Source organism: Hordeum vulgare, chromosome 1H (genome assembly GCF_904849725.1).
Source record: "Hordeum vulgare subsp. vulgare chromosome 1H, MorexV3_pseudomolecules_assembly, whole genome shotgun sequence".
Lineage (NCBI taxonomy): Eukaryota > Viridiplantae > Streptophyta > Magnoliopsida > Poales > Poaceae > Hordeum > Hordeum vulgare.
In genome coordinates, this window is record NC_058518.1 from 88,309,641 (window position 1) to 88,321,884 (window position 12,244).

The following is a 12,244-nucleotide window of genomic DNA, read 5'->3' on the forward strand; positions in this document are numbered from 1 at the left end:
TCGGCAAGCCATAGAAAATACATGGATCTTTAAGAAGGAGACTGGCGTGGATGGTAATGTGACCGTCTATAAGGCTCGGCTTGTCGCTAGGGGTTATCGACAAGTTCAAGGAGTTGACTACGATGAGACTTTCTCAACCTTAGCGATGCTAATGTCTTTTCGAATCATGTTAGCAATTTCCGCATTTTATGATTATGAGATCTGACAAATGGACGTCAAAACGGCATTCCTTAACTGTTTCCTTAAGGAAGAATTGTATATGATGTAGCCGGAAGGTTTTGTCGATCCTAAGAATGCTGACAAGGTATGCAAGCTCCAGCGCTCCATCTATGGGCTGATGCAAGCATCTCGGAGTTGTAACATTCGCTTTAATGACGTGATCAAAGTGTTTGGGTTTATACAGACTTATGGAGAAGCATGTATTTACAAGAAAGTGAGTGGGAGCTCCGTAGCATTTCTCATTTTATATGTGGACGGCATATTGTTGATGGGAAATGATATAGAACTTTTGGAAAGCATAAAGGCCTACTTGAATAAGTGTTTTTAAATGAAGGACCTTGGAAAAGTTGCTTACATATTAGGCATCAAGATCTATAGAGATAGATCGAGATGCCTCATTGGTGTTTCACAAAGCACATACCTTGACAAGATATTGAAGAAGTTCGATATGGATCAGTCCAAGAAGGGGTTCTTGCCTGTATTGCAAGGTGTGAGATTGAACAGAACTCAATGCCCGACCTCGGCAGAAGATAGAGAAAAGATGAGTGTCGTCCCCTATGCCTCAACCATAGGCTCTATTATGTATGCCATGCTGTGTACCAGACCTGATGTGAACCATGCCATAAGTTTGGTAGGGAGGTACCAAAGTGATCCCGGAATGGAACACTGGACAACGGTCAAGAATATCCTTAAGTACCTGAAAACGACTAAAGATATGTTTCTCGTTTATGGAGGTGCTGAAGAACTCGTCGTAAAGGGTTACGCCGATGCTAGCTTTGATATAGATCCGGATGACTCCAAGTCACATACCGGATACATGTATATTTTGAATGGTGGGGCAGTCAGCTGGTGCAGTTGTAAGCAAATCATCGTGGCGGCATCTACATGTGAAGCGGAGTACATAGCTGCTTTGGAAGCAGCGCAGGAAGGGATCTAGATGAAGGAGTTCATCACTGACCTAGGAGTGATCCCCAATGCGTCGGGCCCGATGACTCTCTTCTGTGACAGCACTAGAGCTATTGCCATTGCCAAGGAGCCCAGATTTCACAGGAAGACCAAGCACATCAAGAGCCGCTTCAACTCCATTCGTGATTACATTCAGGAAGGAGATATAGATATTTTTAAAGTACATACTGATCTGAATGTCGCAGATCCATTGACTAAACCTCTTCCACGAGTGAAACATGATCAGCACCAGAACTCTATGGTTGTTCGATTCATCACAATGTAACTAGATTATTGACTCTAGTGCAAGTGGGAGACTGTTGGAAACATGCCCTAGAGGCAATAATAAAATGGTTATTATTATATTTCCTTGTTCATGATAATTATCTATTGTTCATGCTATAATTGTATTAACCGGAAATCATAATACATGTGTGAATACATAGACCACACCATGTCCCTAGTGAGCCTCTAGTTGACTAGCTCGTTGATCAATAGATGGTCATGGTTTCCTGTCCATGGACATTGGATGTCGTTGATAACGGGATCACATCATTAGGAGAATGATGCGATGGACAAGACCCAATCCTAAGCATAGCACAAGATCGTGTAGTTCATCTGACAGAGCTTTTCTAATGTCAAGTATCTTTTCCTTAGACCATGAGATTGCGCAACTCCCGCATACCGTAGGAATGCTTTGGATGTATCAAACGTCACAACGTAACTGGGTGACTATAAAGGTTCACTACAGGTATATCCGAAAGTGTCTGTTGGGTTGGTACGAATCGAGACTGGGATTTGTCACTTCGTGTGACAGAGAGGTATCTCCGGGCCCACTCGGTAATACATCATCATAATGAGCTCAATGTGACTAAGGAGTTAGTCACGGGATCATTTGTTACAGAACGAGTAAAGAGACTTGCCGGTAACGAGATTGAACAAAGTATAGGGATACACACGATCGAATCTGGGGCAAGTAACATGATGGACAAAGGGAATTTTATACGGGATTAATTGAATCCCCGACATCGTGGTTCTCCGATGAGATCATCGTGGAACATGTGGGAGCTAATATGGGTATCCAGATCCCGCTATTGGTTATTGGCCGGGGAGATGTCTCGGCCATGTCTGCATGGTTCCCGAACCCGAAGGGTCTACACACGTAAGGTTCGGTGATGCTAGAGTTGTAATAGGAATTGTATGTGGTTACCAAAAAATTTTCGGAGTCCCGTATGAGATCCCGGACGTCACCAGGAGGTCCAGAATGATCCGTAGGTAAAGATTTATATATGGGAAGTCCTATTTTGGCCACCGGAAAATGTTCGGGATTTTTCGGTATTGTATCGGGAAGTTCTAGAAGGTTCCAGAGTGGGGCCCACCTGCATGGGGGACCCACATGAATGTGGGTAGTAGGGGCACCAATATCCCCCTTAGAAGGAATAATATCATATCCCGAAGGGATAAGATCAAGATCCCTAAAAAGGGAGATAACAATCGGTGGGGAAGGGAAAGGATGGGATTTCTTTCGTCCCACCTTTGCCAACGCCTCAAAGGACTTGGAGGGCAAGAAACCAGCCCCTTCCACCCCTATATATAGTGGGGAGGTGCACTGGAACCTTACATCCCTTGCCCCTGGCGCAACACTCCCCCCTCCTACACCTCCTCCTCCTCCGTAGTGCTTAGCGAAGCTCTGCCGGAGAACCACGAGCTCCACCGCCACCATGCCGTCGTGCTGCCGGAGCTCTCCCTCAACTTCTCCTCTCCCCTTGTTGGATCAAGAAGGAGGAGACGTCCCCGGGATGTACGTGTGTTGAACACGAAGGCGCCGTCCGTTCGTCGCTTGGATCAAATATTCCGCGATTTGAATCGCCGCGAGTATGACTCCATCAACCGCGTTCTTTGCAACACTTCCGCTTAGCGATCTTTAAGGGTATGAAGATGCACTGCCTCTCTCTCATTTCTAGCATCTCCTAGATTGATCTTGGGGACACGTAGGAAATTTTTGAATTATTACTATGTTCCCCAAGAGGGGGGGTGGTGGTTAGGGAAGGTATGGTGGGCTCACTACCGCCACCCGCCAAGAAGAAAGGAGGAGACCGGACAGGAAAGGCTCTAAAGGCGCCAGAGCTGCTTCAAGCAACCAGACGCCACTGAAGCCCCGGGAGGTAGATAGAATACCTGTCGTAGGTGCGGAGCGTTTTCATGTCGCGGCCACCCGATCCTACCTCACAAAGCGCTAGAGAACATACTGAACAATGATCTAAGGAGACTTCATGATGATGTGCTGGCCATAGAGAAAAGACTTCTCAGCTCGGAAAAACCAGGATACCTGCTTTACGCGGTTCAGGTTCCAGATGGGAGCTTATACATCGATAGATGGCCTGTGGATAAGTTCATCCTACAATTTGACTACATCTACGACATATTCCACATGACCAAGATGGATTTTCAGTTCATCCGCCTGTATGCGTTGTATCTCAACTACATCATGAGGTGCGAGAACATAGAATATATCTGCGTCACGGACCCCTACTATATGTACGAGAGCTTGTTGGCAGCTTGCAAAGAGCACTGTGACTATACGAGCAAGTACATCAGTGACTTCATGATCGCTAATAAGGACAAGGAAACGATTCTCCTACCTTATCAGCCCACGTAAGTTATCGGCGAATATCCTTTCGTAAGTTTTGATCATTTTTTGTAAGCATGGAGGCTAATTTGAGGTGTACTTATTTTGTGCAGTGGGGGGGGGGGCGTCCTCATCTGTCTGTATCCATAATACTCCCATGCTCTGTACTTGGACTCATCGAAGAACATCAAGAAAAATGATTACACGCACATAAAGAGTGTTCTCGATAATGCCATTTTAACCTTCAGCCTTACTGGTGGATATATCCAGGTGAAAAAGTACACGAATAAAGGGCCGGCTTTCGGCCATAATACCGACTTCTGCTGCATCCAGCAACCGAACGATAGTAAGGCTCATGGATTCTACCTCATGCATCACATGATCGAGTGAGAAGGGATAAACAACGCCTTCACATGTCATCTACTTCCGACGATGCCGAGATTGTCAACTCGGCCACAAGCATAGGAAGGACACCGGATCATCGAATCTGAGCTAAGTTTTATCACATACAGTGTGAACTTGCCCAGGTGATCATGAAGCAGGTCGTCGAACAAGGAGGGATGTTCTTACATGGGCCAATGAGGCGGGAGAATGACCAAGAGCTGCTACTCACTCAGCGTCTGGACCTCAATCCTTTCAATAAGCTCGGGTCCTTCATCCCTGACTATGAAGATTGAAGCGCCGACATGGAGTAGTGATTGACGATGACAATGTGTGTTTATAATTAGTACTACTGTCTTTCTATGAACTAGCGTACATCACTCTAGTTAATTAGTTTGTGTATGAGGAACTTCGTTATTTATGTTTACTATAGGTTGCTTGTATTTTGTTAACTATGCCTCTTTGTGTTTCTCAAGTGCATTATGTTGCATATTATCGTTCAATTCATGAACATATGATACATGTACATCGATCGGAGACGACGAAGGACTGCTACATCGTATTCATTGGAAGGGTTGCAGGAGTGTATGACCACTGGCCAAATGCTCAGGCCCAGGTGAACAGGTACCCGGGCGCTAGCCACAGAGGGTTCGACAGCAGAGCCAAAGCGGAAAAAGTTACTTGAGTTGGATGTTACGGCAAGAGAGGGAGTGAAACTGGTGCCTCAAGAAGTACTATATAGTCGCGCTCTTGTTCATGCTGATTGCTCTTCTCTTCTACATCATGGTTTAGATAGAGATGATGAAACTTGTGGGTGTGCCATGACTTGTGTATCATTATTTCCGAGATGTGATGATATTTATGTTGGATAATGATGATGATGATGATGATGATGTGACAAGACTACTCTATGTGTATGATATGATGAGAATAATGTATATTTAGTATGATATGATGAAACTAACGTATAGAGCATGCACAAATACAATATAAATACGTAGAGAAGGAATAAATATGTGAAAATAGGAATTAGCAGAAGCGCAAATCTTAGCAGTAGCGCTGGTGGGCGTCTAGGAGCAGCACTGGGTTATCAGCAGCGCTTGTTAGAGTGCAACACTACAGATAGTTATAATACTATTACTAACTATACTTACCAGTAGCGCTGGACGGAAAAACACTACTGCTAAAACTTAGATGTAGCGCCTTAGCAGCAGCGCTGCCATCAACGCTATTGGTATGGCTAAATCCAGCGCTACTACTAGGCTTTCTCCTAGTAGTGTCGTGCATCTCGCGAAAGCAAAAACCACGCCTCTCACAGAAAAAACAACAACAGAAAAGCGTTTTTTATATTTTTTAGAGACGCGATCGTGCATCTTGCAAAAGCAAAACCATTTCTCTCACGAAAAACGCGTTTTTCCATTTCCGAGAGGCATGGTCGTGCCTCTCACGTAAGCAAAACCGTGCCTCTCGGAAAAGCAAAAAACGTGCCTCTTGCAAAAAAAAAAACAGAATACACGTTTTTTTGTTTTCGAGAGGCACGACCATACCCCTGAGAGAAGCAAAACCATGCCTCTTAGGAAAACAAAACCGTGACTCTCACAAAAAATGAAAAACATTTTTTTTCGTTTTCGAAAGGCACGACTCGCGAAGAGAAAATCGTGTCTCTCGCGGAAGCAAAACAATACCTCTCAAAAAAAATAGAAAACACGTTTTTTCGCGAAAAAAATTAGAACTTTTTTTGTCAAGAAGCTAAGAAAGACCGGTGAAAAACCAAAACAGCAAAAAACCAAGAAAAAACTAATTGGAAATTTTGTAAATGCGTGCGGAAATATATATAGAAAATTGGAAGGAAACGTTTAGAGCGCGGCATGTGGCGTCGGCTCATAACGCGCCAACTGACGACGCATAGGAGTGCTCACTAGAAGGCTCCAGAAAAACGCTCGCTAACTAGTTCATCTCGGGAAGTGTCCATAATGAGTAGTACATGATTTCCAAGGTGATCTACGCGCTGAATAGGTTTTGAGGCGACCCATGTCTAGTGCCGGAATAATTTTTCATTTTATTTTTGCCTTCTTTAAAATAATTTCTGCTTTTCTCATGAAGTTTCAAATTTTAAACAAATTGCCAATTTTGAATAAACAATCAAGAAACAATATAACGTTCTCGATTTTGAAAAATAGATGTGTATTCCAAAATTGGTTGTGAATTTTAAAGAATGTTCGCGGATTAAAATAAATTCATGAAATTTTGAGAAATGTTCATAAAATATTGTAAAATACCATGAATTTCAAAAAAGTTGCCAAATTTGAAAAATAGCAACAATTCAGGAATTTTCCTTGAATTCGATTTTTTTCTTCAAAAAAGATAAATGTTCGTGAATTTCAAAGAATACTTGTTGATTTGAAACATGTTCACGAATTTCAAAAAAAATATCGAAGTTTCATAAACAAATGTGTACAATATGCTGAATTCAAAAAATATTCACAAATTTATGGAAAATTTTCATGATTTAAAAAAATTGCTCTTGAATTGTAGGAATGTTCATTATTTTAGAAAATGATCAAGAATTTGAAATGTATTCACAAAATGGAAAAGTGAAAACGAACATGCAAAAAAAAGAAAATAAAAATGGAAAATTTAAAATAAAAGAAAAAGTGAGAGAATAAAATTATAAATGAAAAATAATAAATAAATTATTATTCTTGCAAAGGAATAAAAAATGGTTCAAGGATAGTTCTAGAATCTTCTCTAAGTTGGTGAAAAAAACAAAAAGAGCCCGTATAGCGCTTCAAAAAATAGGTTGACATGTGAACCAATCTGTGGTTGGGTGGTTAAAGGGACAATTGTATCCCCAGTCCACCACGGTTTAAGTTCCGGTGCTCACATTATTCCTGCATTCTATTTTAGGATTTTCAATGATGCACATTTAGTGAGAAGAGACGTTTCCGTCGACGACGATGCATCAATAACGACTTCATAAATTTTAAGATGATATGTTGATTTAATATTTTAAAAATGCTCATAAAAATAAGATGTATGTACGTATTTATATGAGCGTTTGCATATATGTTTTAAAACAAATGGGTTAACCTAGTTTTCTCGAAGTAGGCTTACCCTGTTGAGCTGAGCAGAGTCAAAGGCCTAAAGTATTTTGTCCTTAATTTAGCCCAACAAAAAGCTTTTCCCGCCATTCCCGCGAGATAACCTCGTCGAAATCACTAGTTAGTGAGTACACTTTCGACGATTACTCTCACCTTCACAGATTGCGACAAGTGACGCACTCCATGCGTGCACTTGTCGCAACCTGGGAGTTTTCCCTTTTTTTCATAGATCCGTATTTTCAAATCGTTTTATCTCCTAAGAGCAACTCTATCAGACCCCGCAAAACACATAGACCCGCAAAATTCCGGCGAGTATGCAGGCTCGGCCCAATTTTTCGGCCAGAACAGAGCCCGCATACTCGCCCGGTCCGCAAACCGCATGCCCCGACCGCTATATCTACGGTTCCGCGGCTCGTTTGCGGGTCGAAACCCTATCCCCCGCCACCACCGAGCCCCCGCGATTCCCCACCCCCTTCTCCACATTTCTCGCCGCCGGCGACCACCTCCCCACCTCCAGCCTCCATGTGGGGCCGCATGTGGAGCTCCAAACGCGGCTCCGGCAGCAGATCCGGCGGCGGAAGCGACCCGGAGTGCGAGCGGCGCGTCTGCTCGGACAGCGCGAGGAAGCGCGGGGCCCGGAGGTGGACCAACCGCGACATGTCACCGTCGGCGAGCTTCCGGTGGAGCGAGACGAAGAAGTACGACCGCCGGCGCGCGTCCTTCTCCTCCAGGAGATGTTCGTATGCCGGGAGCTCCTCCTCCTCCGGCTCGGGCCTTCTCCCCGTGAAGAGGGAGTGGTCAGAGGACGAGGAGGAGTCGGACGAGTTTGACTTCGTCCCCGTTAAGGAGGAGCCCGAGGAGCCCACTCCGCTCGGCCGCCGCAAAGTCGTCAGGCCGGAAGACTACATCGCCGACGTCGACGCCGTTGCGGCCGCCATCGCCGAGCGGAGCGTGCGCGAGGAGGTGGAGTGCCGGCGCCGAGGAGCTCGAAGACCTCGAGTGGCGGCAGGCGGTCACCGCCAACCTCGCCGCCTAGGAGAAGTACGAGGAGTGGCGCCGCATCCACGAGGAGCAGAGGGCGAATTACATCGGCCTCTGCAGCTCCGGCGAGGAAGATCGAGCGTCCTTCTCCTCCACGGCGTCGTCAATTTGTCGCGACCTCGGCACCGTCAGATCCGACCCCCTCTAGTACCAGTATTAACGTAGTATGTAGTATGAACTATGTTTGTAGTGTGTTGATCATGATCTATGTAGTATGTGATGAACTACTCGCGTCAACGAGGTGCAATTTCTCCCGCGAAAGTGTTTTTTCAAATTATGCAGTTTTAGATACGGTTTCTGTTGGGCCGCGCTAGTTTTCGACCCGCAAACACGATCTTTGTGAAACCGCAAACGCGTTTTGCAGGGTCTGATAGAGTTGCTCTAAACCGTGCATCCAAATCTCGAACCGTTTTTCGCGTCGAGATCTTCAAAACTAGATCCCACGTTGATAGGTTTTGACGAAAAAAACCATGAAAACACCGAAAGAAAAAAACCGGACAAAAAAACCATGCCTCACGCGATAGAAAAAAAACAGAAAACGGGTTTTTTCCTTTCCGAGAGGCACGGGTGGTGCCTCTCACGAAGGCAAAACCGTGCCTCTCACGGAAGCAAAATCGTGTCTCTCACGAAAAAAAAGAAGAGAAACCGTGTTTTCCCTTTCGGGAGAGGCACGGAGGTGCCTCTCGCAAAAAAAACCCAGAAAGCGTGTTTCCCCCCTTTCCGAGAGGAACGGGCGTGCCTCTTGCGAAGGCAAACCCGTGCCTTTCGAGAAGCAAAACCATGCCTCTCGCAAAAAAAACAAAAAACACGTTTTTTCCTTTCCGAGAGGCACGTCTTTTTGAATTTCTTTTCCATCCAAAAGTTACGAAAAACCGAAACACCAAAAAAATCCGAATAAAATCACTCCAAAAAGGCGAAAACGCGTGCAAAAAAATAAAAAAAAACAAAATCCAAAGGGAACGCTCAGAACACGACACGTGGCGGCGATTGGGAACGCTTCAATTGGCAGCGCGTGGAAGTGATCGTTGAAATGCTTGTGAGAAAGTACTCGCTAACTAGTTGCTCTCCACCCTCGTACGTCTTGTGGCAGGTGTCCGGTGTGAGGGGAAATCCTATGTAATGCACGTTGCATCAAACTGTCAAAGCTTCGCATAAGCTTTCCGAGAGAGCGACGCGATCTACGTCGGTTGTTAATAGTTGCAGCGATTGCGGTTTTGGGAACCTTCGTTCCGAGATGGATTTTTCCTGTTTTAGAACCTTCTAGGAGGTTCCTGAACCTATTTCTGTTTTTTTGTTCTTTCCGGTTTCTTTTTTCTTTTCTCTCTTTTTCCTGTTTTGTTTCTATTTTTTAAATTTTCGTTTTTTTCCTTTTCTTATTGTTCTTTTATATGTTTGTGTGTTTCAAATATTATTCACAAATGTTAAGAAATGTTTGTGTTACAATTTTTTTCATGTTTTCAGTTTATTCAGCAGTTTCAAAAACTGTTTATGTTTGCAAAAAATTCATGTTTTCACTAATTGTTCGTGATTTTCAGAAAAATGTTTGAGATTTTTAAAAATTATACATATTTTTTATAAATGTTTGTGTTTCTTTAAAATGTTCAATAATTTAAAAATGATCGTCTTTTCAAATACAAAAAATGTTCAGGATTTTTAAAATTGTTTGTGTTTTTCAGAAATTGTTCGGAGTGTTTTGGTTCTAAATTTCACAACTTTTTGAAAATGTTTGGAATTTCAAAAGAAATTCCTGTTTCCAATATCATTCTCAATTTTTTAAAACGTTCAAAAAATGTTCCTTTTCTCAAAATTTGTTCATAAGTTGAGAAAACAATTCCCTATTTCAAAAAAGATCAAAATTTTAAAAAATGTTCATGTTTCCCAATATTTTCCAGAAGTAAAAAAAAATCCTGCTGTTCCTAATTTGTTCACAACTTCAAAATATGTTCAGAATTTTCAAAAAATGTTCATGTCTTCAAAAATTGTTCAGAAGTATAACATTTTTTCATGTTTTTCCAATTTTGTTCACAAATGGGAAAAATGTTTGTTTTTTGAAATTTTCAGAAATTTAAAAATTATTCCTATTTTTAAAATTTTGTTCACAAACTAAAAAATGGTCAGAGCTTTCCAAATTTGTTCAGAATTTTCCAAAATTTTGTTATTTAAAAAAATATCAGAATTTTCGAACAATTCACAGTTTCAAAGAATGATCACTTTCTACAAAAAATGTTCGCCCTTTTGGAAAAGTTTGCAATTTCAATATTTGTTCGTGTTGTTAAATAATTTGTTCACAATTTAAAAAGTGTTCAGTATTCCAAAAAATTGTTAACATTTTTAAAAATTCGCATTTCAGTAATTTTTAATTACCTTCCTTTTAATTTTTTATTTATACTATGCAAGAAAAATGTTCACTTTCTTTTAAAAGGTGTTTATATCTGGCGTTGTGGTTAGTTTTTAAGTTTAGTGCTACTTTTTACCAATGTATTTTACCATTGTAACCTAGTGGTATGTGGTTCAATTCCTCGTGAGGGAGCCTGTTATTTTGAGACTTTTCTTTTCTTTTTTTGAGACAATTCGCGAAACCTTTATTGATCATTGTTCAAAGGTACAAAGGATAAATTACCGGGGTTGCCTAGCCACACATGACGGTCTTCCCCCAAACTAATAACATGTTTCGCTAAATTGTGAGCCTCGACATTAAAGCTTCGATATTCATGCACTATATTGCATGCCTCACAAGACACCTTGTGCTCTACTATTTCTTGTAAGATAGCTCCACATCTAGTCGGTGTTTTGTCCTTGACTAGCAAAAGGGCCCATGCGTTGCAACGGGAGAAAGAAATACCACACGGCACACGCTCTTAATTTATAAAAAATGTCTATAATTTAAGAATTTATAGTTACGATACAAATAAAGATGGTCTTATCCTACAAAAATGCAGTTCAAAATTTTACAGGTCTTCTATTTTAACACGGCTTGCATGTAGATTTAATACGTACAAAGAATCAGTCAAGTGACCTTCAGTTTCATCTCTAATCCTGATTTTGTTGACGTGTTCATTCCCAACCCGGATGAGTACCGGTATGAAAGAAAGACGAATAATGACTTATTTATTAAGATTGCACCCTAGATAGTATTTTTATTAAACGTTTAACAGATAAAATAATATCATATTTAAATTCTACATGTTTTTCTAATCAAATTCCATGTATAATATGTTAAATTTGGAGTTACGTTTAAAAGATATGAGTATTTAAAAAAATATTTAATATGTACTACGAGTTTAATGTCATAAACAGTAAGGGCTTTTTTGTAAAATCACCTTGGTGGGTTTTCCGACGGAAGCGATAGCCTTTATTATTAGGTAATGATCTCCTCTACGACCACCTTGCAGTCAGAGGCAATATGTACACGCTGGATATATAGATCTTCTGCAAGGGCCAAGGCCTCCCGAATTGCCACAGCTTCGAGTGTAGGAGCATCATCTATGCCCTTGATGACCAGTGCTGAAGCTCCTTGGAAAATGCCCTCTTTGTTGCGACAGATAGCAGTTGCCGCTCCTCTCGTGCTATTTTGGCAGACAACGGCATCAACATTGATATTTAAGTAGGAGTCCGGAGGACCTATCCAACCTCTAGTCCGCTGAACTGCACGAGGCTGCGGTGAAGGACAAGTGCTCTCTGTCAAAGTGAGATCAGTGATGTAGGATTGTATGAATTGATTCACTGATGGGGGGCTTTGAAAGATGTCCTCATAGATCGCCTTTCTTCTCGCTTTCCAGATCGCCCACAAGGTGACCACCAATAGGATGTACGATTTCTGTGTCAATTGTTCGTGTAACAAAAAGATCCAATCCTTGGCTTTAGGCTCAATGTTCTGGCTGAGTTTTTCAACCAAGGTTTCATCTGAGAGAGCCCAAATACACCTAGA